The following is a 27,566-nucleotide window of genomic DNA, read 5'->3' as shown; positions in this document are numbered from 1 at the left end:
TACCTCTCTGTTGCTTGCATCTAAGAATCATGATTAATACACGTGATCTCTTCTTATCCTATTTATCATAATATTTTGCAAACAGCTGAACAAAAGCTGCTTTGGCTAAATGGAAGAATATGATTCCTATCACTTTAAATTTAGATTTTTTTTTTTGTAAAGTTATCAACGGACATAAACTAAAAAAAAAAAAAAATCAAATTTCTCCAAGGTATGAAAAGCAATACTCTTCTTTCTACTGCATTAATCTCTTCTAATTTTGACATGATTGACAAGATCATTTGCTTCGTGTATGACGAAATTCAGACTGTCTTGGAAGGGGGTGTCAATGACATGCTTTCGTGGCCATCGGTTATGCTCACAGACTGGATTCTGTGGTTGTACAGGAAGCGCTAGCCTGTTTCTCTTGGAAGCTCTTTTTATACTGGTGGGATGTATTGGAAGATGTGTTGCCATAATGATAACAACAACAACAACAACAAAATATGTATTGAGACATTGTCATTTGTCAGGAGCCAAGTTTCATACTTTATATACATTATATTGGCTAAAATAAAGACATACTTGTGGTACTCTGGGAAGGCCTGGAAATGTGGTGGTATGGTCCCATTCTTAGAATGTGAAATGATTCAAGCAAAGTCAAGACTGCAGGCTTAGCTAGACTGCCAAATAATAAATGTATGCTATTCATCTCCAGGGAAACTGGCTAAGAGAGCACGGAAGAGTTGGTAGAAATGGAAATGAATTATCTTTGTATAGCAGCCTCAGAACACTCAAATTTCCAAAGTTAAATAATCTAGAACTTTTTTTGCAAGTAAATAGTAATAAAAAGGTAACTCAGTGTTAGATGAATGGAACTACCATTATACTGGAAAATGGATACATTTGGGGGAAATTAATATAAAGTCCAACTGAGGATGTTTAGAATCCATGAGTTCCTTCCTACACATTCGTTTCTAATTCTAAGCAAGGTTCTTATTAAAAAAATATGAATTCTTAATTTGCCTACATGAAGCCCATTTGACTTTCCCTTTTCACTGTTGTTTTTAAGGTAGTAGCCATTTTGTTTTTCCTTCTCCTTTTTAAAGTCACCAATTTCTCAAATCTGAGCTCGTTCAAATTGAACTCACTCTTCTCTCCAGTACACAGGTCACATGAGTAGACCCGGAGAGGAAAAAAAAGATTTCAGAAAGCACAATTCTTTTGAGGAGTCACTATGCCTGCTGCAAAATTATTCGAATGAAAAGATTTTTTTTTTGAGGTAAAACGACAATTAAGTTCGACCTCCCCTGTTCAAATTAAAAAAAAAGAGAAAAACGAGTGTAATGAAGAATCTGACTCCTTCCTCTAATTTTACAAGTTCAATGGTAATCTAACCGTGCCATTCATTTACAGAAACCATTAATTTTACTATGTGGCTGAAAGTAGTAGGCCTCAGCTTTCATTCTCTTACTTTTCCCCTCCCTTAGTCTTTGTGTGTGCACCTGTTCGGGCCACTTTAGCATCCCATTTGTAAAACTTTGGATAATCCTCTGGCACTAACCCTGGTGTGATAATACTTCTGTTATTCAGCGGCCTAATTACAAAGGACAACACAGATACAACACTTCAGTCCTATTTTTTAATAGCTGATTTGCCAATTTCGCCAAGCTCCAGAGAGAATGGTTTCCAAACCTTGCTGGATTTAAACTTAATCTGAATTGGTTCAGCACACGGAACACCAATACCTCAGAGTACAACTTTTGTTCTTAGATTTTTGGACACCTCGTTCATTCTCCCGCCTTCTCTCCTTTTAAATTGTGATGTTAGGAATCTGTTTAGTTTTTAGAACATAGTTGAATAGTATCATTAGAGCATTTTAAAGCATTCCCCAACATCTTTGGAGACAACTGTTGACATCCTCCAATAACAAGACAGAGAATTGGAGCTTTTGGCACTAAAGAGTTCCTTTGCTCCATCAAGCTAAGTGAAAGACGAACAAGTCTTCTTAATTTAACAAATTTTTCTGAGGGTGATATCTTCAGAATTGGAGCTCAGTACACAAAAAAATGTGTCTAATATTTCTTTTCTGGTTTACGACAGAAAAAAAGAGGATTATTTTTAATTCATGGCAAACCCAAGGAAAGGATCATTACTTCAGTACAGATAAGCCTCCCAGCATCTGTGTACTTAACTCTGCTTCTTTGATCTAGAAATGGGACTGGAGAGCTGGCAATAAGAGACAACCTTATGAGTTCTGGGTAATTCCTGGTCCATGGAGAATATACTGAAGTTTTGAGGGATCAACTAAATCTCTCTCCCAAAACATGCTTTGGGAGTGTCTAAGGGCACTGGGCAACTGAAGGCAGCCCCTACCACTTTCTTAATCCCTTGATTTTGAAACCCCAAATAACTTAAGGGAAACTTAATACATATGTTTCTGATTCGCTTACACTGCTTCATCAAAATGGTGTTTCGTAAGAGCTATTTGATATCTAAGAAGCCTTCGCAGTCCTCTTTCTAAGCCTTTTATTTTGCTCCAGGAAATCACATTTTCTTCGTGTTCAGCAGAATTGGAAGCAGGGAAGGCGTAGGTTTGGTTCTAAAGGTTATACTCACAAAATCAGCAGAAGTTTGGATGTTGGCAGAATATGTTGCTGTCCTCTGCTACAGCACCAGATAAGTGGAAAATCTGACAGGTGAAAAACTCAAGGATGTTATCAAAAGCAGGACACCACAGGTTAATTTCACTGACTATTCCATATAGTAATTTCATCGAAACACACATTTCTGCTTTCCAAGATACTAATTGTCACATATTAAATGACAGAAGACTAATAAACATGTTAATCCCATTTTACAGGTGGAAAATATGTCATAGACTAAAGTGACACTTGTTTTAGTCCAAAATGACACTATCGTTTGTTAAAAATACCAGCTACACTGAGTCATATAACCAGTTCTTGAGTCATATAACAAGGTTGAAAAATATGTAGAAGAAAAGACATCTCTTTTAGATCATAGAAGAGTACATTAACTATGGGGGATTTTAATGTTTTAGGGGAAAATTCAAAGTTTGAAATTTGAATTATTGACTGATCACTGAAATTCTCAAAAAGAATGATAATCAATGAACACCACCAAAGTAAAGCCAGTTATCTGTGAGTGGTTTAGAATAATATACTGGTATATTTTACCATTTACTGAGCACTTACGGTTCAGGCACTGTGCTAAGTGCTATATATTATTTCATTTAATTCTCACATAATCTGATGAAATAGGTGCTATTATTTTTATAAGCATTTTTTAATGAGTGCATTTCTTACGTTAGTGCAACATTTTTAGCCTATAGCACACGATTAACATGTTCAGTTTTATGAACAGTGTAAAATTTGCACATAAATACTCTAGGTATTGTTATAAGTTGGACGTTATAAACCAGAGACCAGGTATTCTCTCTATTATAACAGCCTTAAGTACTGCATAGCAGCTTTTGCAGGTATGTGCTTGTTCAGTTGACCTTTGCCAAAATGCTCTTCCCTGCACTGGTTGGGAAATGTATCTTATTTGTCTAACATTTCCTTGGGTCTGGTAGTTCTTTGATCCTTAGAAAACATGGCAATTGGGATGAGACTCACAACAAGTCAGGTTTTCCCTAAGGATAAAATAAGGAGACCCAAATCTGGAATGTTAGGAGAATCTTCCACGAGGAGATGGTACTTCAGTGGTACCCTCTGTGAAGGTGGCAGTTATATTCTAGAGGGTACATTCTAGATATATTTATTATTGTTGTTACCCAACACCTATCACAGTGGCCGGCAGGTAGCAGGTCCTCAGTAAATTTTTTTTGAGTGAAAGAATGAATAAATGACTAAGTAAGAGATAGATGTCTTTATATTCCCTAGCCATGAGTTAGACATGAATAGAAAACTGCTGAGATAGCTTGTGATTTTCATTCCTGAGGGCTCTGCTTCTGTGCAGACGTATATCTGGGGGATTAAGCAGCCGGCTCTACTTTGTGAGTTAAGTGGGAATGATCTTTTTCTCTTTCCATGAAGAGCAGCATTAGCGTCAAGAGCTGTGCCATGGAGCTTGTGCTGACTGGCTCCCAGGTGGCCCCTGTTGACTCGCTCCTCCCATATCTTGCCCCGTGTCGTCCTTTCTTACGTTGAGTAGGACTGACCTATGGAACCAATAAGACATTGAAGAAATGGTGGAGTGTGACCTCAGGTCGTAAAAGACATTATGGCTTCCACCTGTTGTCTCTTAGGTCACTTGCTCGGTGGGGAGCCGTCACCACGTGTGAGGACACTCAAGCAGCCTGATGGAGGATGCATGTGGTGAGACCCTGAAGGATTGACTGGACAGCCATGTGGGCCGACAATCTTCCAGCCCCAGGCAAGCCTTCGGATGACTGCAGTCTTGGCCGACATCTTGACAACAATCTTATGAGAGACCCTGAGCCAGAAGCACTCACCTCAGCTGCTCCTGAGCTCCTGGCCTCCAAAAACTGAGACCCAAAAATGCTCATTGCTGCCTTCAGGTGCTAAGTGTTGAGGTGACTTCTTTGGCAGCAACAACTAATACAAAGTTGCATCGAATGGCACAAAATCAGACTCGCACTTAAGAAACTAAACATATATTATCCGTTGGCTTATCTTCTTCATATTGATCCATCAGAAAGCAGTTATGAGACTCAATCTTTCACATAAGAATTAGGCCTAACAATATCTTTTCCTAGTCATGTTCACACTAGGGCTAGGGTGGAATTTGTAGAGATTTTAGTGTGTGTGTGTGTGTGTGTGTGTGTGTGTGTGTGTGTAAGGTCCCCAGTGATTTTGATTCATAGTGAAAATAATTCTGAAGCATTATGAAAATTGGATTCTGGTGTCTGGTCTACTATGTGACAATGGTTATGACAATGGTCAGGATGCTTTATCTCTCTGGATTGTACAATCAAAACTCCCTTTTAGTTAAAAATTGTATGAATAAAGTATATCAACTAAACAAAACAAGGCCTGACAATGGTAGTCAGTATTCTTCACTCTTTTTTTTTAAAAAATTTTTTGCCTGCATTGGGTCTTCGCTGCACACCGCAGGCATCTCATTGCAGTGGCCTCCCCCGTTGCGAAGCACGGGCTCCAGGCGTGCGGGATTCAGTAGTTGTGGCGCAGGGGCCTAGTTGCTCCGCGGCATGTGGGATCCTCCCAGACCAGGGATGGAACCCATGTCTCCTGCATTGGCAGGCGGATTCTTAACCACTGTGCCACTAGGGACGTCCCCAGTATCCTTGGACTTTAAAGATGGGTACATGTCAGTGATCGACACAGAAGAGAGTTTGTTTTAAGGTGAGCGTGTGTACGATGTTATCCAAAAGGTCTTTGGTACACAGCCCCCCCTACACACTGTGTTAGAAGCTCACAGAGCATCTGGCCTGACTCCCAAAGAACAGAGATGTAGCAAGTCATCAGTGTAGACAAACGGCATTTTGGAGATTACTTATCAACCACCAAAGATTTCATTTTCCACTGCCTGTTTGGAGACAGCATGGTCTGATGCGTGAAGGAGGGGAATTCAAGCGTTTCAGAAAGTCTGTTCCTGGCATCAGCCAGAGCATGACCTCAGCCAGGTTTCTTACCTCCGTGGAAGAACATTTCTGCTGATACTGGGGACACGAATGGTTGTGACACCTCGTGACGCTGGGTAAGATGTGGGGTGAGGCACAGTCACCACTGAATTCAGTGCACAAGCCTTGGGAGCTTCAGACAAGATGTGTCCTCCGTAAGAAACAAACTGAAATTGTGGTATATGGGCTGCTTGAATCCTTTCTTTACCACTTACTGGAAGTATGACTGGATAAATTAGTTCATCACTCTAAGTGTCATCCTGTGAAAATGGGCCTAAAAAAATAATATCCATAGAGGTGTTGAAGGATCAAATAAAGCTTCCAGCATCTTGTGTTATCTACATAATAGGATCCAATATCATAGGAATTATTATTACAATTCTGCCTAGGATCCGAGTGCTTTGACTATGAATAACCTCTTTGGAGACAGGCTTTGGGGAGGTTTAAGCTTGTCTTATTTTTTTATGTTTTCCCAGAGAGATACTTACATTTCAACTAGGAGTTACAGAATATTTACAAATTCTATCTCTAAACCAGACCAGAGAGAAGGCATGGATTCTTTCACAACCAGAAAAGCAGGAAGCTAAAAAGCAACGTATGATTTTAGAAGTCTTATTTCATTTGGACCGATGGAGAACTTTTTGTTCCTGAAAGGGGGAGGGCCTTTCATGAGACGGACAGTAATGTCATTATTCATGCTGTAAGCCAGCCCACTTCAACTGCTGGTCTTCACAATGCTTACAAGTGTAATAAAAAAAAGAATACAAAAAAACCACTTGCTTCCTTTTTTTTATGAGTATTGACATTCTTGTGCAGTATTAGGAGAGCTAATTTAGCTTCCAGTTCTAAGAATTTCTGAATCTATAGCCAGTAATTATTGGCATTCAGAGGTACAAAAGAGGAAAACAAAGCTTGCAAATTCTAGCACATTCATGTGGGATTGGGAGCTGAATTAGGATCCTCACACCCCATTGAATGATCAGCCCCCCTATTAGAGCCTTATTAAAATGGTAATGATTATATGCCAGCTATAGGCAGGCAGCCGCACCTGTCAAAAACTACCCCGATTATCCTGTTCATTGAACTGTCTGGCTCTTGAATCAGTGTCTCAGGTTTACTTCTCTGTGAAGTTTTTTTTTTTCCTCCTGTCTTAAATTTTAAAAGATACAAGAACAAATATTTCCTTGGGGTCACAGAACACTCTTGTAGTTTGTTATATCTTTTCCTCATTTTCTGTTTTTGTGTCTGGTATGGCAATAGGATACGGGAGTTATCCTCTCTTCGGTTTAAAATAAAAACAGGAGAAAGAAACAGAAGAAATGTAAAGTCCCATTCAAATAAAAATTCTCATGTTAGCAAAAGATAATGCAAATCTATAATGCAACTGAAAACTGGGATTATTCAATTGTCGATTACAAGTACTGTGATCAAGGCAGAGATTCTTTTTACTCACACATCTCTTGCCACACCTAGAGATCTGTTGTTCTTCATTTAAAAACACATAAAACAATAATGTTTTTTATTTGAAATCATTTTTTTTTCCCTAGATGAACCATACCATTGAATGCACAATGCTGTTCTCTTACAAGACTAAATTCTGCCCTCACTGGGAGGAAAAGTGTCTTTTAAAGTACAGTCACACCTCCATCTCCAAAGGGGATTGGTTCCAGGACCCCTGCGGATACCAAAATCCTCAGGTGCTAAAGTCCCTTATATAAAATGGCATAGCAGGAGGACCTTCAAGATGACAGAGGAGTAAGACGTGGAGATCACCTTCCTCCCCAGAAATACATCAGAAATAGATCTACATGTGGAACAACTCCTACAGAACACCTACTGAATGCTGGAAGAAGACCTCAGACCTCCCAAAAGGCAAGAAACTCCCCACGTCCTTGGGTAGGGCAAAAGAAAAAAGGAAAAACAGAGACAAAAGAATAGGGACGGGACCTGCACCTCTGGGAGGGAGCTGGGAAGGAGAAGTTGTTTCCACACACTAGGAAGCCCCTTCACTGGTGGAGACGGGGCGAGGGGGAAGCTTCGGAGCCACAGAGGCAAGCGCAGCAGCAGGGGTGCAGAGGGCAAAGTGGAGATTTTCCCGCACAGAGGATCGGTGCCGACCAGCACTCACCAGCCCAAGAGGCTTGTCTGCTCACCCGCCGGGGCGGGTGGGGGCTGAGGCTTGGGCTTTGGAGGTCAGATCCCAGGGAGAGGACTGGGGTTGGCGGCGTGAACACAGCCTGAAGGGGCTAGTGCGCCACAGCTAGCCGGGAGGGAGTCCGGGAAAAAGTCTGGAGCTGCCGAAGAGGCAAGTGACTATTGTTTCCCGGTGCGCGAGGAGAGGGGATTCAGAGCACCGCCTAAACGAGCTCCAGAGACGGGCGCGAGCCACGGCTATCAGCACGAACACAGAGATGGGCATGAAATGCTAAGGCTGTTGCTGCCGCCACCAAGAAGCCTGTGTGCGAGCACAGGTCACTATCCACACCCCTCTTCCGGGGAGCCTGTGCAGCCCGCCACTGCCAGGGTCCGGGGATCCAGGGACAACTCCCCCGAGAGAAAACACGGCGCGCCTCAGGCTGGTGCAACGTCACGGCCTCTGCCGCCGCAGGCCCGCCCCGCACTCCGCGCCCCTCCCTCCCCCCCGGCCTGAGTGAGCCAGAGCCCCCGAATCAGCTGCTCCTTTAACCCCGTCGTGTCTGAGCGAAGAACGGACACCCTCAGGCCACCTACACACAGAGGCGGGTCCAAATCCAAAGCTGAACCGCAGGAGCTGTGCGAACAAAGAAGAGAAAGGGAAATCTCTCCCAGCAGCCTCAGAAGCAGCGGATTAAATCTCCACAATCAATTTGATGTACCCTGCATCTGTGGAATACGTGAATAGACAACGAATCATACCAAATTGAGGCAGTGGACTTCGGGAGCAAACTGTAGGTTTGTTTTCTGCATCTAATTTTTTTCTGGTTTTAGGTTTATCTTAGTTTAGTATTTAGAGTTTATTATCATTGGTAGATTTGTTTATTGATGTGATTGCGCTCTTCCTTTATTTTTTTATATATAGATATAATATATATTTTCTGTGTATGTGGATGCTTCTTTGTGTAATTTTGTCTGCATAGCTTTGTTTTTACCATTTGTCCTAGGGTTCTGTCTGTCCGTGTTTTTAGTATAGTATTTAGCACTTCTTATCATTGGTGGATTTGGTTTTTTTGGTTTGGTTGCTCTATCTTTCAATAATTTTTTAATTTTAATAACTTTATTTTTATTGTTTCCTTCCTTCCTTCCTTTCTCTCTCTCTCTCCCTTTCTTTCCCCTTCCTTCCTTTCTCTTTCTTTCTTTCTTTCTTTTTCTTTCTTTCTTTCTTTCCTTCCTTCTTTCTTTCTTTCTTTCCTTCTTTCTCCTTTTTCTCCTGAGCCAGCTGACAGGGTCTTAGTGCTCCAGTCGGGTGTCAGGCCTGTGCCTCTAAGGTGGGAGAGCTGAATTCAGGACGTTGGTCCCCCAGAGACCTCCCGGCTCCACGTAATATCAAACAGAGAAAGCTCTCCCAGAGATCTCCATCTCAATGCTAAGACCCAGCTCCACTCAACGACTGGCAAGCTACAGTGCTGGACACCCTATGCCAAACAACTAGGAAGACAGGAACACAACCCCACCCATTAGCAGGGAGGCTGCCTAAAATCATAATAAGGTCACAGACACTCCAAAACACACCACCGGACATGGTCCCGCCCACCACAAAGACAAGATCCAGCCTCATCCACCAGAACACAGGCACTAGTCCCCTCCACCAGAAATCCTACACAACCCACTGAACCAACCTTAGCCACTGGGGGAAGACGCCAAAAACAACAGGAACTATGAACCTGCAGCCTGTGAAAAGGAGACCCCAAACACAGTAAGTTAAGCAAAATGAGAAGACAGAGAAACACACAGCAGATGAAGGAGCAAGATAAAAACCCACCAGACCTAACAAATGAAGAAGAAACAGGCAGTCGACCTGAAAAAGAATACAGAATAATGATAGTAAAGATGATCCAAAATCTGGGAAATAGAATAGATAAAATGCAAGAAACTTTTAACAAGGACCTAAAAGAACTAAAGAGCAAACAAACAATGAAGACCAACACAATAAATGAAATTAAAAAGCTCTAGAAGGAATCAATAGCAGAATAACTGAGGCAGAAGAACGGATAAGTGATCTGGAAGATAAAATAGTGGAAATAACTACCACAGAGCAGAATAAAGAAAAAAGAATGAAAAGAATTGAGGACAGTCTCAGAGACCTCTGGGACAACATTAAACGCACCAACATTCAAATTATAGGGGTCCCAGAAGAAGAAGAAAAAAAAGAAAGGAACTGAGAAAATATTTGAAGAGATTATGGTTGAAAACTTCCCTAATATGGGAAAGAAAACAGTCAATAAAGTCCAGGAAGTGCAGAGATTCCCATACAGGAAAAATCCAAGGAGAAACACACCAAGACACATATTAATCAAACTGTCAAAAATTAAATACAAAGAAAACATATTAAAAGCAGCAAGGGAAAACCAACAAATAACACACAAGGGAATCCCCATAAGGTTAACAGCTGATCTTTCAGCAGAAAGTCTGCAAGCCAGAAGGGAGTGGCAGGACATATTTAAAGTGATGAAAAGGAAAAACCTACAACCAAGATTACTCTACCCAGCAAGGATCTCATTCAGATTCAACAGAGAAATTAAAACTTTTACAGACAAGCAAAAGCTGAGAGAGTTCAGCACCACCAAACCAGCTTTACAACAAATTCTAAAGGAACTTCTCTAAGCAGGAGACACAAGAGAAGGAAAAGACCTACAATAACAAACCCAAAACAATTAGGAAAATGGTAATAGGAACATACATATCGATAATTACCTTAAATGTAAATGGATTAAATGCTCCAACCAAAAGACATAGACTGCTTGAATGGATGCAAAAACAAGACCCGTATATATGCTGTCTACAAGAGACCCACTTCAGACCTAGGGACATATACAGACTGAAAGTGAGGGGATGGAAAAAGATACTCCATGCAAATGGAAATCAAAAGAAAGTTGGAGTAGCAATTTGCATATCAGCAAAACAGACTTTAAAATAAAGATTATTACAAGAGACAAAGAAGGACACTATGTAATGATCAAATGATCAATCCAAGAAGAAGATATTAAAAATTGTAAATATTTATGCACCCAACATAGGAGCACCTCAATACATAAGGCAAATGCTAACAGCCATAAAAGGGGAAATCGACAGTAACACAATCATAGTAAGGGACTTTAACACCCCACTTTCACCAATGGACAGATCATCCAAAATGAAAATAAATAAGGAAACACAAGCTTTAAATGACACAATAGACCAGATAGATTTAATAGACATTTATAGGACATACCATCCAAAAACAACAGAATACACTTTCTTCTCAAGTGCTCATGGTACATTCTCCAGGGTAGATCATATCTAGGGTCACAAACCAAGCCTTGGTAAATTTAAGAAAACTGAAATTGTATCAAGTATCTTTTCTGACCACAATGCTATGAAACTAGATATCAATTACAGGAAAAAATCTGTAAAAAACACAAACACATGGAGGCTAAACAATACACTACTAAATAACCAAGAGATCACTGAGGAAATCAAAGAGGAAATCAGAAAGTACCTAGAAACAAATGACAATGAAAACACGATGACCCAAAACCTATGGGATGCAGCAAAAGCAGTTCTAAGAGGGAAGTCTATAGCAATACAAGCCTACCTCAAGAAACAAGAAACATCTCAAATAAACAACCTAACCTTACACCTAAAGCAATTAGAGAAAGAACAAAAAAAAATCCAAAGTTAGCAGAAGGAAAGATATCATAAAGATCAGATGAGAAATAACTGAAAAAGAAATGAAGGAAACAATAGCAAACATCAATAAAACTTAAAGCTGGTTCTTTGAGAAGATAAGCAAAATTGATAAACCATTAGCCAGATTCATCAAGAAAAAAAGGGAGAAGACTCAAATCATTAGAGTTACAAATGAAAAAGGAGAAGTAACAACTGACACTGCAGAAATACAAAGGATCATGAGAGATTACTACAAGCATCTATATGCCAATAAAATGGACAACCTGGAAGAAATAGACAAATTCTTAGAAAAGCACAAACTTCTGAGACTGAACCAGGAAGAAATAGAGAATATAAACAGACCAATCATAAGCACTGAAATTGAGACTGTGATGAAAAATCTTCCAACAAACAAAAGCCCAGGACCAGATGGCTTCATAGGCAAATTCTATCAAACATTTAGAGAAGAGCTAACACCAATCCTTCTCAAAATCTTCCAAAATATAGAAGAGACAGGAACACTCCCAAACTCATTCTACGAGACCACCATCACCCTGATACCCAAACCAGACAAAGATGTCACAAAGAAAGAAAATGACAGGCCAATATCACTGATGAAGACAGAAGCAAAAATCCTCAACAAAATACCAGCAAACAGAATCCAGCAGCACATTAAAAGGATCATACACCATGATCAAGTGGGATTTATCCCATAGATGAAAGAATTCTTCAATATATACAAATCAATCAGTGTCATACACCATATTAACAAATTGAAGGAGAAAAACCATATGATCATCTCAACAGATGCAGAAAAAGCTTTTGACAAAATTCAACACCCATTTATGATAAAAACCCTCCAGAAAGTAGGCATAGAGGGAATTTACCTCAACATAATAAAGGCCATATATGACAAACCCCCAGCCAACATTGTTCTCAATGGTGAAAAACTGAAACCATTTCCTCTAAGGTCAGGAACAAGACAAGGTTGTCCACTCTCACCACTATTATTCAACATAGTTTTGGAAGTTTTAGCCACAGCAATCAGAGAAGAAAAAGAAGTAAAAGGAATTCAAATCAGAAAAGAAGAAGTAAAGCTGCCACTGTTTGCAGATGACATGATACTATACACAGAGAATCCTAAAGATGCTATGAGAAAAGTATTAGAGCTAATCAATGCTAATGGAAACACAAAAGACCCCGAATAACCAAAGCAACCTTGAGAAAGAAAAAAGGAGCCGGAGGAATCAGGCTCCTGGACTTCAGACTATACTACAAAGCTACAATAATCAAGAGAGTGTGGTACTGGCACAAACACAGAAATATAGATCAATGGAACAGGATAGAAAGCCCAGAGATAAACCCACACACATATGGTCACCTTATTTTTGATAAAGGAGGCAGGAATATACAATGGAGAAAAGACAGCCTCTTTAATAAGTGGTGCTGGGAAAACTGGACAGCTACATGTAAATGAATGAAATTAGAACACTCCCTAACACCATACACAAAAATATATTCAAAGTGGATTAAAGACCTAAATGTAAGGCCAGACACTATAAAACTCTTAGAGGAAAACATCAGCAGAACACTCTATGACATAAGTCATAGCAAGATCCTTATTGACCCACCTCCTAGAGAAATGGAAATAAAAACAAAAGCAAAAAATGGGACCTAATGAAATTTAAAAGTTTTTTCACAGCAAAGGAAACCATAAACAAGCCGAAAAGATAACCTTCAGAATGGGAGAAAATATTTGCAAATGAAGCAACTGACAAAGGATTAATTTCCAAAATTTACAAGCAGCTCATGCAGCTCAATATCAAAAAAACAAACAACCTAATCCAAAAATGGACAGAAAAACTAAATAGACATTTCTCCAAAGAAGATACACAGATTGCCAACAAACACATGAAAGGATGCTCAACATCACTAATCATTAGAGAAATGCAAATCAAAACTACAATGAAGTATCACCTCACAGCAGTCAGAATGGCCATCATCAAAAAACCTACAAACAATAAATGCTGGAGAGGGTGTGGAGAATAGGGAAACCTCTTGCACTGTTGGTGGTAATGTAAATTGATACAGCCACTATGGAGTACAGTATGGAGGTTCCTTAATAAACTAAAAATAGAACTACCACATGATGCAGCAATCCCACTACTGGGCATATACCCTGAGAAAACCATAATTCAAAGAGTCATGTACCACAATGTTCACTGCAGCTCTATTTACAATAGCCAGGACATCGACAGATGAATGGGTAAAGTGTCCATCGACAGATGAATGGATAAAGAAGATGTGGCACATATATACAATGGAATATTACTCAGCCATAAAAAGAAACGAAACTGAGTTATTTGTAGTGAGGTAGATGGATCTAGAGTCTGTCATACAGAGTGCAGTAAGGGAAAAAGAAATACCGTATGCTAACACATATATATGGAATTTAAAAAAAAAAAGGGTCTGAAGAACCTAGGCATGGGACAGGAATAAAGACACAGACGTAGAGAATGGACTTGAGGACACGGGGAGGGGGTAAGCTGGGACGAAGTGAGAGAGTAGCATGGACTTACATATACTACCAAATGTAAAATAGCTAGTGAGAAGCAGCCTCATAGCACAGGGAGATCAGCTTAGTGCTTTGTGACCACCTAGAGGGGTCGGATAGGGACGGTGTGAGGGAGACACAAGAGGGAGGAGATATGGGGATATAGGTATATTTATAGCTGATTCACTTTGTTATAAAGCAGAAACTAACACACCATTGTAAAGCAATTATACTCCAATAAAGATGTTTAAAAAAATAAAAATAAAAAAATAAAATGGCATAGCACTTGCATATAACATATGTATATCTTTCCATATACTTTAAATTATCTCTAGATTATTTATAATATTTACCTAATACAATGTAAATGTTATGTAAATAGTTCACTGCAAATTCCAGTTTTTCCTTTCAGAACTTTTTGGAATTTTTAAAGAAATATTTTCTATCCTCAGTTGGTTGAATCTGAAGAGGGGAGGGCTGACTCTATTTCATCTAGTGGTTTGTCAAATTCCATAATATAAGAGAATACCGGTGTAAGAGGGCAGTGAGAGGTTGGATGTCATCAGTAGTACTTGTGACAGATGCTCTGACAGTAACTGATCAGAGCACTTGGGGACAAAGGTCAATGTACAAAAAAAGTTAGTTTTTAGTTTGCTATTAGAGAATAGCTTTCTCTGATTCTTAGCATTTCTTAAGGGAAAGCACAAAGGATTTTCATTTCCTCCAATAGCCCCTGGACTGAGATTTCTATTACCTGTCATCCACAAGTCTCAGTCATTGGAGAACAGAGCAGGAAGAACACAGGTTTTTCCATCATCTGCTTTTCAATAGAAAGTGCTCTTGGAGATACTTTGAGGATCTAGGAAGCTAATAATAGACAGAAAAATCTTAAATTCCTTTTACACACTCTTTTGTTAATTTGCAGGAAGAAAAACAGGATTCAAATTTGGGATTTTGTGACTCCATTTTAGCTGAAAGCAGCTTAGATTTCAAGTCTCTTTGATATTACCACATGAAAAAATTCACAACTAGGTCTCAGTTAATGGAAATCTTAATTACACTGAGCTGCTGCTTCTATTACTGTAACAACAAAAGAATACATCTTTTACAGCGATTCACAACTCATCTGAGACATCCTTTCTCAGAATGCTATTTATTTATTGAATGACTTCAATGCAATGTATTCTCCTACCTCTCCTCCACCCGCCACCCGATATACCCTGCCCCTATCCAGCTGGGATTGATTGACTATCCTGTAGCACCAAGGGAATAATTCTCAAGCTTCTGTTGCCAGTTTTTAAAAAGGTTGTATCATGGGATAACTCAATATTGAAATAATTGATTACTATGCAGCCAAGAATATTATCAGGGTGTCTGAGTACTCAAATCTTTTTCACAGTCCTTAAGCCCCGTGACTTTGCTATAGCATGAATAACTCTTTGCCCCTCTGTCCAGGACCACTCAGCCTGACACTTTGGTGACAACAACATCTTAGGTCTCCTCCTATTTCCCTTCTTTTTTCTTTCCACAATTTTCTTCTGAGCAATTTATTTTCTCCCATGATTCCTAGTCATCTCTTCTAAAAAGAAAATCCCAACCTTCAACCTCAAGCAGAGACTCCTGTGGTCATTCACTCCCAACACTTGGTTTCCTATTTCCCCCAGGATGTCTCAAGCGTCTCCAACTCAGTTTGACCACATCTGAGTTTGTTGTTAAACCTGCTCCCATTTCCGTAAGATCCTTTCCATCTAATTGGTCACCAAGGCCTAGAGATTCAAATTCTACAGCATTTTACAGCAGAATATTATTCGGAAAAACTAGACAGTGTGTTCCCCCTCTCCTGTCCCCTGCTGCCTACTCATTTTGTCTTACAATGACCACCATTCATATAGCAGTAAAGGGATGTCACAGAAGAAAACAATCTTGGGTCTTTGGGTTCAAAAACCAAGACACTAAGAGAACTCAGTGTATGAATACTGTAGTAGGAGAAACTTGTGGTCAGTTCCAGCTCCCCTATCTACATCCAGTAGGTAAGGATATCTTGGGTCAAAGTGAAAAATTAGAGGACCAGAGAGAGTATGAATAAGGAGAGAAGTTTGTAGACACCAGGACAAGGAGACCAGGATTGATCCCTTTTAGGCCTTGCACAGCCTACACTCCTGTGGATGTCATCCTTAGCCACGCCCGTAAACCATGGGGAACTGAGCCTGTGCTCATTGTGGAGACTTCACCTCAGTGAGCAATGTGCATGGCCATGCTTGGCAGCTCTATTAATGGTCCTTCATGATGGCATCTGGTACTCGCCTAGGGAGAGTAACCAGCAGAAATGACTTAGGACATCTAAGTTCTAAATGACTTACCATGACTTACCAACTTAACCACGTGTTGGCAACTCCTGTCATTGAGTTTGTAAACCTCTCCCCTCCTACCCATCCTTTGAGATGGAGAATGCATATTAGAGAGGGCATGGTGGCATGAGAGGAAAATCACTCCAACACAGGTATTTGGGTACACATGAGAAAGATATGCTCAAGGTCTTCCTCTGAGTCAAGGCTGTAGTAGGAGAAACAGCCCACCCTACAATCTCTTAGATCTGTGACCTTGTCTCTACTTTCCCTACCATTAGCCTATCTGAGGTCTTTATTACCTTCTTACACATGCCATACATCATTGGTTTCTCATCCTTCCCATCTGTCTCACACATTGGGTCCCTTCAAGTTAGCTCCATGTTGAAATACCATGAGTGGTTCTCTATTTCATATTGAATCAAGTTCAAACTCCACTCAGGACTTCTCTATATAGGTATCAAAACCAATCTTACCTCCTATAAGCCTTAAAGGGAAGCATCCAATCTTGGCTCTGTTTTAATTCATAGACCACAGGGGCTACTTTTCCTTTTTATCTCTACAGGATTAAGTTCCATCCAACTGGTAGAGACCCATTTCATCATGAGTCCTTTCCCCGATACCTTACTTCCACATCAAATGCTAGAAGTCACCTCTTCCTCCTCTGACTTTCCACAGCACTTTATCTCCACCTCTTTTCTGGTTCTTTTACTTTACATACTTTATATGTAATATCTTATTTACCCTCCTAAACTGCATGTCTCTCGAGGGCAGAAACAAAGTATGATTCATCTTGGAGTCATCCAGAACGCCTAGACCCTGCCTGATACATAAAATCCAAGATGCATACTTGTTAGAGAAAAGATAATTTTTTATTAAATATCTGTGGTTTGTGTTATGCATCCGGTTGGACTGAAATGTTGTTAGTGTGTTCTGAAGTGACTTCCTAGTAAAATTGCTTAATATCTGAGCTAAGTAGTATTGAGTGCAAAAGGTGAAAAAAATAGAAACACTCAAGATCAAACATCAAAGTTAATTTTATTATTGTATGGACTGAGTGATGTTAATGTTTAAAAAATTTTTAAGTCGTAGCATTTCATTTTTGCCTCATGCCCCAAATTTTGGAATCTCTAACTTCACTCGTTCACATTCTAGACTCCACCAGAGCATCCCTTTGTCTCTACTTTTAGAATATATCCAGGATCCCAGCCATTCTTACCATTTCTACCACTACTTCAGTTTAAGCTGTCATCAACTATATTACTGTATATGTAATATATACTTACTATAATATAGAATATATAGTATTTTATTGTTATTTATAATTATGTGTTGTAAATTATCACCTCATATTATAATTACTGCCACCTAGATTACTGTAATAGCCCTGTAATTTTCCACTGTCCATATAGTCTATTTCAATATGGCCACTGAAGTGATCATGTGAAAACAGAAATCAGATCGCATCACACCTCTACTCAAAACCTTCCATGGCTCTCCATCTCATTCAGAAGAAAATAAATATTGTCTTTATAGTGGTCCACCAGTTCTTACCTGTTCTGCCTCCAGACCTGCTTTGCTTGTGACTCCATTTTTTGATGGCTCTGATCCAGTCACACTGGTGTCCTTGTTGGTCCTTGAACAACCCAGATGCTATTCTGCCTTCGAGCCTATGCCTGACTGTCCCATGTGAACACTCTTCTCCCAGATTTGTGTAGGACTAACGTCTCACATCCTTTAAGTCGCTACTTAGATGTCACTTACTCAATAAGAACTATTCCCTTTAACCCTATTTAAAACTGTACTTGCCCCAAGGGCTCCTGATTCCTTCCACTCATCACCTTTCAACAAACAACATTACTCACTTATTTATTCTGTTTATCTTCTGACTTCCTCCACCAGAATATAAGTTCCATGAAGGCAGCGATTTTTGTCTGTTTTGTTCAATGATGACCTTAGATCAATTTCTGAAACATAGTAGGTGCTCAATAAATATGGAGAAAATGGTGTAGTATTAGAGTTAAAAGGAAGGACTCTGCACATCCTCACCAACATTTGATATTTGTGTTCTTTTTGATGATAGTCATACTCATACACTATTGGTGGGAATGTAAATTGGTGCAGCCACTGTGTAAAACAGTATGGAGGTTTCCTAAAAAGCTAAAAATAGAACTACCACATGACTCAGCAATTCCACACCTGGGTATATATTTGAAAAAAAAAACACTAATTCAAAAAGATACATGTACCCCAATGTTCATAGCAGCATTATTTATAATTGCCAGGATATAAAAGCAACCTAAGTGTCCATCAACAAATGAATGGATAAAGAAGATGTGGTATATATATACAATGGAATATTACTCAGCCATAAAAAGAACGAAATAATGTCATTTGCAGCAACATGGATGGACTTGGAGAGCATTATGCTAAGTGAAATAAGTCAGAAAGAGAAAAACAAATACTGTATGATACCACTTACATGTGGAATCTAAAAAAACACAACAAACTAGTGAATATAACATTAAAGAAGCAGACTCACAGATATAGAGAACAGACTAATGGTTACCAGTGGGGAGAGAGAAGGGGGTATGGGCAGTGCAGGGGTAGAAGTTTAAGAGGTACAAATTATTATGTATAAAATAAGCTACAAGGATATATTGTACAACACAGGGAATATAGCCAATATTTTATAATAACTATAAATGGAGCATAACCTTTAAAATTGTGAATCACTAGATGGTACACCTGCAACATATAATATTGTACAGCAACTATACTTCAATTAAAAAAAAAGAATCCAGAAAACCAAATTTGGGGAATGTGCTAAATCTCCTGATTTGATAAATTTCATCTTTATTTTTTTTTAAACTATGCATATGAGTCAAGCAACAAAGTGTTTGCTAGCAAAAGCAAAAACAAAAAAGGACTCCATAGAGTCTTAGACTCTCTGGTCTAGTGGTTCCTGATTTGAGGGTCTCTGAAAGTCATAATGACATCACTGAGCTCTTTTCATAATTTAAAGAAAGCCTAGTGAAAATTAAGCATTTGGCCATGATAAAATTGCCTAGTTCTGTGGTTCCTAAACTATGTATTAAGGAATATAGGAGTGAAGGGGGCCTGAAGGGGCCTCAGTGAACTCAGAGAGACCCTGCAGGAAATTTTATATTTCTGGGAAATAGCAGTACTCAATATCTGTCAGACATCAGGGGAATTTTTAGCCCAAGGTAGTTCATAATTTCAACATTAAATTGTGCTACATTTCTTTTGATAACTTCCTACCTGTGAAAGTGAGTTTTCCATAAGTCCTGCAACAAAAAGCAATTGAGTGCCATGTGAAAGTCAATGTGGAACAGGAAATAATTTATCATTATCCGTTAATAATCTGTTTACAAATCTGATTCCAAGATTTGCTAAGGTGTCCCATGCCCAATAGGCACATACACCTATAACTGTGGTTTTATAAGAATAAAATTTAAAAATATTTTTAAAGTTTAGGTGTACTTTTCTTCAAATGGCTACTAAGCTATTAGGACTTAAATATGTACTGAGTTGTTTGGATCTAAGTTCTTTAAACAGAATGGCCAATTTTATTTTTGGCCTAGGAGGACCATGAAAAAAAATTGAGGCCCTAAGAGTGCCATGAATTGAGAAAGTCTAAGCATGTTTGGCTTATGCACACAAAAATGTATTTGATTGATTTCAGCTACAATCATCAAATTAGTGTAACCTTGTGGTGTCATGTTTATGAACAGGTCCAACTGGCAATACTATGGATGTCTCTAATAGAAAATAAATCATTAATGAACAAAAAATTAATCATTAATAAATGTTCTTTCTTAGATTAAGTCTTTAAAAATATAAGGAACTGGAGGAAAAGATATTTAAAGGGTCCTTGTTCAGGGATGGATAGAAAACCCAGACCTTGTCCGAGGGCCTGGTTACACACACAAGGAAGCTAAGATCTGTCAAGATTGAGTGACATGAGCACGGTCATACAGTTGGTTAAAGAAGAATCAGGGTCACCATCTAACCTCTTGTCCCTTTTCCAATGTACTTCACCAGGCTTCCTCCCTAAGCCTATATGGAGTTCAGGGAAGGATTTTTGAATATGTTGAGGATTTGGTAGGTAAATGATCACTCTACCCACACTCTGGTGAAGAGTACTTTCCTCTCCATTCTGTGTCCTTTGGGCTTGAAATAATTCCTAGAACACATTCTAAAAATGCACGTTAAATTGAATTATATAGTAACCATTACATCTATAGAAGATATTTTTGAAACGTCAGAAGTATATTGATGATAACTAACCCAACAGGGAGGTTAGAAAAACCACTTCGTTTACAGAAGGAAGGAATCAGTGCTGGTTAATGTGACAATGCATTAAAAATTGTGTGTTGAGCAGGTGTGCTTGGAGATGACTTTATTTCACAGCATTTCTTGTGAAATGCTAGAGAGAATAAAGCCTTAGAGAGCTATGTACAGCCCTCTCAGTTAAGAGAAACGTTTGATTAAGAGTCAAAGCCTTAATCATTTTTCGAGTAGCTCATGTGTTAAGATTTGAGGGTATGACTAATTTTTTTTCTTTTTAAACATCTTTATTGGAGTATATGCCTGGTAATTTTTTTTTTTTTACATCTTTATTGGAGTATAATTGCTTTACAATGGTGTGTTAGTTTCTGCTTTATAACAAAGTGAATCAGCTATACATATACGTATGTTCCCATATCTCTTCCCTCTTGCGTCTCCCTCCCTCTCACCCTCCCTATCCCACCCCTCCAGGTGGTCACAAAGCACCGAGCTGATCTCCCTGTGCTATGTGGCTGCTTCCCACTAGCTATCTATTTTACGTTTGGTAGTGTATATATGTCCATGCCGTTCTCTCGCTTTGTCATAGCTTACCCTTCCCCCTCCCCATATCCTCAAGTCCATTCTCTAGTAGGTCTGTGTCTTTATTCCCGTCTTACCCCTAGGTTCTTCATGACCTTTTTTTTTCGTTCTTAGATTCCATATATATGTGTTAGCATACGGTATTTGTCTTTCTCTTTCTGACTTACTTCACTCTGTATGACAGACTCTAGGTCCATCCACCTCACTACAAATAACTCAGTTTCATTTCTTTTTATGGCTGAGTAATACTCCATTGTATATATGTGCCACATCTTCTTTATCCATTCATCTGATGATGGACACTTAGGTTGCTTCCATGTCCTGGCTATTGTAAATACAGCTGCAATGAACATTTTGGCACATGACTCTTTTTGAATTATGGTTTTCTCAGGGTATATGCCCAGTAGTGGGATTGCTGGGTCGTATGGTAGTTCTATTTGTAGTTTTTTAAGGAACTCCATACTATTCTCCATATTGGCTGTACCAATTTACCTTCCCACCAGCAGTGCAGGAGTGTTCCCTTTTCTCCACACCCTCTCCAGCATTTATTTTTTCTAGATTTTTTGATGATGGCCATTCTGATCAGTGTGAGATGATATCTCATTGTAGTTTTGATTTGCATTTCTCTAATGATAAGTGATGTTGAGCATCCTTTCATGTGTTTGCTGGCCATCTGTATATCTTCTTTGGAGAAATGTCTACTTAGGTCTTCTGCCCATTTTTGGATTGGGTTGTTTTTTTGTTATTGAGCTGAAGATAAGACTATTTTGAATGTCATCCTAGACAAGAGAAATACCAGTCTTATTTACCAAATCCAAGTCAGTGATCTAAGAGATGGGCTGAGTTAGTAACTGTAAGTATCTAGAGTTGTATATAGAGTAGTTTCAAAAATGAGACATGAGAAAATGCAGAAAACTTCCTGCTTCTTGAACATTTTGCACTCCACAGATGGTCCCCTGGCCAACATAATTTTCTCTCTCCTTTTGATGATACAGGCTGGAAAATGTCTCAACCAAATTAAGCTAATGGAGGTCAGTGTGTGGTATGTGGCATTAATTTGAAGGACAAGGAGATAGATGGAGGGAAGACAAGGTAATGATTTGTGACAGGGGCCCCAAATTTGATTTCAACAATTCAATTACCCTTTCTAAAGTCCCCCAAAGTAACATGCTGCAAAACCCTTCCTTCCCCACCCATGCAGATGGGACACAAAAACTGCTCTTCATCACAGTTCTATATCACTTCTTCTGTGACATGCTGTGGGGATCACAAGACAGAAACAAAACGAACCCCGAGGTGCCCTATTGTAAAATGTTAGAGGTGGTCAGGCAGCAAAGAGCTGTTTTTGTACGTCTGGAAGGACAGGAGATGGCAGGTTGCATGCAGAAAGGCCTTCCTAGTGAATTCCTGCAGGGAACACTGGACCAGTATTGCCAACGTATCTCTGGCACTACAAGAGACTTAAGGACATTTCCATCTGCAGTAGCCAGAAGACGCAAGGCAAATTTAAACTTCAGCCGCAGCCTCATAATGGGGAACCAATGGAGGCATATACTCTTGTCAAGGACACAAGCCTTACATTATGCTAAGTGAAATAAGTCAGCCAGAGAAAGACAAATACTGTCTGATATCACTTATACGTAGAATCTAATAAATACAACCAACTTGTGAATATAACAAAAAAGAAGCAGACACAGACATAGAGAACAAACTAGGGGTTACCTGTGGGGAGAGAGAAGTGGGGAGGGGTACTATAGGGGTAGGGGATTAAGAGGTGTAAACTATTAGGTATAAAATAAGCTGCAAGGATATATTGTATAACATGGGGAATATAGCCAATATTTTATAATAACTATAAATGGAGTATAATCTTTAAAATTTGTGAATCACTATATTGTACACCTATAACCTATGTAATATTGTACAGCAACTATACTTCAATTAAAAAAAAGTTTTTTAAAAGGACACAAGCCCTAGAAAAAGGTTCGAACCCTGCTTTAATAGCCTTCTAGCTCCGTAACCTTGGGAAGATTGGTTAACTTCTCTAAGCCTCAATTTTTCATGTGCAAAATGGAGATCATAGTATGACTTATTATATAGGATCCTTAGAAGGATTAAATGGGATAATTTATATAAAGTATTTATGACCAAACTGCACTGGCGAAGGTCGGAGCTAACCTACTGTGGATACAAAAAAACCTGTTAAAAAAGGAAACTATAAGGAATTCATATTTTTTTGTTTTGCTTATTTTAATAATTATAAAAGCACTTCAGAGTCTGAGTTTTTAATCATCATCTGGGCACTTCCTTTGGAAACCAACACATGTCATTGCTCACCTTAAGAAGGAGCAAGGGTCATGTGCTTAACCTTGGCATTGTGTGTCTTTACCTACAGAGGTAAAACCCACATGTGAATTGGTGAACTTTTAGAAGTGCCGAATGAAAGAAGCACCACAAAGAAAACTGGAGTGGCCCATTAGGAAACAGAATTCCCTTCCCTTTTAACATGTCTTCAGTATCTGAAACTGAACACCCACAGAGGAATTTCAGAATATTTTATGAATACACAGTCTTTGAAAAGGGCTGCAGGTACAATAATGCACAGAAAGATTGCACAACCATCATGCTATCCTGCCTATTTATGGCATTAATAAAAGCAGCTGGGTGAATTTGAATGAGCAAAGACTACAGGCATTGGTTTGTGACTGGCACATAGTATGGGCTCAATTTTTGGAAGCTATGATGATGGTAACAACAATAACAGGTAACTGTGAAGAGGAGCCACATCTTAGGGAAACACAAAAAAATTCGGTGACACACCGTGTATCAGAACACGGATATTAAAAAACTTGCTCTTCTTACTGCCATTATTTTGATCAGGAGTGATTTTTATCTAACTATGCATAAAGCCCCAAATTAGCATAGTGTGAACTAGAGGTAATGTTCCGAAATGTTTAACAGCCTTATCACTTTTTGTGGTACCTCTGGGTTGAAAATGCAAAGGCAGACATTCACTTGTTGACAGCTTTGTGACACTGACTGCTTAATTCAACAAATTATTGATATTATTGAGCGTCTACTCATCAAAATGTGCTGAGTCATCTAAGATAAGCAAGAAGCAGAAATAGCTTTCTAGCAGCTCTCAGTCTAGCAAGGGATTCAGACACAGAAACCAATAATCCAAAAAGCTAGTAGTGTCTGGATTAAAAAAGAAGCATATCTAGAACCACATGCCCATTAAACTGGGCTGCTATAGGCCCATTAAACTGGGCTGCTATAGGCCCAGAGCCACCCGGACAATGGCACGCGTGAATGCCTTGGAGGGTGACCTAGCGAGTTTAGGATCTTTATCATTTTGTTGCCTAGTTGTCAAATACAGAATGAATTACAATAGACACTTTCTTGGGAGAGCTCTGAAAGAATAAAGAATTACGTCCAAGGACAGGACATTTTATTCTTTTAGTTAAAATAGAAAGCATTTTTTGAGGGATAAATTAGGAGTTTGGGATTAACAGATACACAATACTATGTATAGAATAAACAACAAGGGCTTACTGTATATTGTATTCAATATCTTGTAACAGCCTATAATAGAAAAGAATCTGAAAAATGTTTTATATATATATATATATGTATATGTATATATGAATCACTTTGCTGTGCACTTGAAACTAACACAGCATTGTAAATCAACTGTACTTCAATTAAAAGTTTTAAAAGAGCATTTTCCCAATGTATGAGAGGCTGTATTTGGAGAATCATTTTTAGTGCTTCTGTATTTCAGGCAAATATGACCAATTCTCAACTACCTGGTTATCAAAACATTGCACAAACAAGAGTATCACCTATCTTTCTAAAAACCTAATGATATAGCTTAGAAAGTTTGCATGACATTTTATAGACAACTTTCATTTCTAGGTACTGGGCAAATGGACCAAGTTATTCAGGAATAAAAGGATATACAACGCTTGAGTAGATAAACCTACCTATTTGGTGCAATCCCCCCTTTGATCAGAGAGTTCACTTTCTTTTTCAGACTAGAGAAAAACCCAATCTCGCCCCACCTGTAATTTTTCCATTACGCTCTTAGAAACTTCTCGGCCCAATTCTGTACATTACATGTCATTTTGGTGATCTCTTGGGTAAGGAAATCAAACCTTATACGTTTGTGCTGTTTGGATCCCCAGGGCAGGAGGCCACAGGCCCAGTGTCCTGCCTTTGCACCCACACATGCCAGGCCCACAGACAGGCCCACACTCTGGTGGGCAATCTTGCCCGTGGAATCGGTGAGCTGATGATGAATGGCTGTGAAGGCTTTGTGATTGCTCAGGCTCTTTTGTGGGACCGGACAATGGAGGAGGACACAAGTCTGGCTCAGGAGAGCAACGGATAAAACTGCTGGGCAGGATGGCGGGCTCCTGCCGACACGGCCACTTGTTGACATTGAAAGGATTTCACAACAAGTGAGCAGAAACAGAAACGATTCTGTTCGGCAGAGCTATTAGTTGCAACGTGTGGCACCGGAGCGGTCACTCCCGATGTGTTTCCTCCCTAATGAGCTCTGAATGCCCATTAAACTGGGCTGCTATAGGCCCAGAGCCACCCGGACAATGGCATGCATGAATGCCTTCCTCTGTAGCTATTGGTTGGCCCAAGTAAGGAACAACTGGTATCACTCAGATTTAAGCGGAGTTGACAGTACAGTTAAATGATCATTAATTAGAGGTTGTGGGCAGATAAAGACTCAGAGCCATTTCTAATGACAAGATAGGTTAGCGTTAGCGTGACTCACTTGGGAGCATGACCCGGTCTGGTCCTGCCCTATTTCTTGGGCCATGTGGAGGGGTGTCCATGGGATTTTTGACAGGGTAATACAATCTGTATAAAAGTGCATTGCAGAGGACAAAAATAAAGCTTTATAAGACATAGGAAGTTTTTAAATGATTAGTAACACCTCACAAAGAGTGGTGGGGACTGAACTCAATTGTACATGAGAAAAGAACTTCATCTGGGATGTGGTGGTGAGGTGGGACGTGCAAAAGGCTTTGAGTTAGAAACAAGGTTTGAACCCTGGCTCTTCAATTTACTTGCTGAGTGACCTTGAGCAACTTTTATAACTTACGAATCTCCATTTCTTTACCTGTAAAATGGGGATAGCCAAACTCCCAACTTCACGGGGCTATCACGAGGATTACAGGAGGAAGATTTGTCCGTTACATTGACTCACACAGATGCTGGTTATCTGCCACTTTTGCGCTACGGTCACTCTGCGTGGATATGACACATACATCAGGTAGAGTGGTCTACTAGGAAAAGCAGAGGTAAACACTGTTCTAGTGAGAGGGAACATTTAAACTTTGTCTTCCAAACATTTCACTCTGAGAGGAATGATTCAAGCTGTGTAACACCTCAGACCAGCTCAAGAGAAAAATCAATTACCCTGTAAGAGGCATTTTTCCTAATTACTCATCTCATGATAGCTTCTCCTCAGAAATGACAGCAGTAGAGCTGAGTGAAGAGCAATATTTCACAGCAGTCATTATCACCAGAAAATTAACATCTTGTTCAGAAAATAATATCCTCACGTACATGCTTGACATCAGTTCAGAAAATAAGAAATATACCCAAGTACATTCTTGACATCAGTGGCCATCCTTATGCTGAGCACTCTTAAATCTCTACCTAGAACCTCATTTACACTGAGATCCAGATCTAGAATCCAAACTTCCCACTGAACATACCTAAATGGGTATTTCTCAAACTTAATATGTCTGTAAAAGGTAGTTTTGCTGTAGAATCAACTACCTCAAAACTTAGTGGTTCAAAACAAGAGCTACTAATTTAGCTCATGATTCTGTAGGTTGGCAACTTGGACTGACCTCAGCTGGGTGGTTCTTGTATCATTGGCAGGACTCACTCATGTGTCTGTGGTCAGCTGCCTAGTAAGGTAGGGGCTGGCCGGCCCAGGATGGCCTCAGTCAAGATGGCTTGTGTCCACTGCATGTGGTCTTCTATCCTGCAGTAGGCCAGCCTGCTCACATGAGGGTTATGTGGTACCAAGAGAAAGAAGTGAAGTGTGTTCAGGGCCTCTTGATGCCTAGACTTAGAACTGGCACATCATTACTTCCTCTGCATTGTATTGGCCAATCCTAATCTTAAAGCCAGCCCAGATTCAAGGCGGGTGAGAAGAGGGATGGAATAGATTCCACCTCTTGATGGGATGAGCTGCAGAGTCTCAGTGCAAAGAAGTATGGACAGGGAAATAATTTTTGCTAATAATCCCAAACTGTCCCAAACTGAACTCATATTTCCAAATGAAACTTTCTCA

The sequence above is a fragment of the Stenella coeruleoalba genome (genome assembly GCF_951394435.1).
Source record: "Stenella coeruleoalba genome assembly, chromosome: 11".
Classification (NCBI taxonomy): domain Eukaryota; kingdom Metazoa; phylum Chordata; class Mammalia; order Artiodactyla; family Delphinidae; genus Stenella; species Stenella coeruleoalba.
This window is presented reverse-complemented; position numbering follows the sequence as displayed.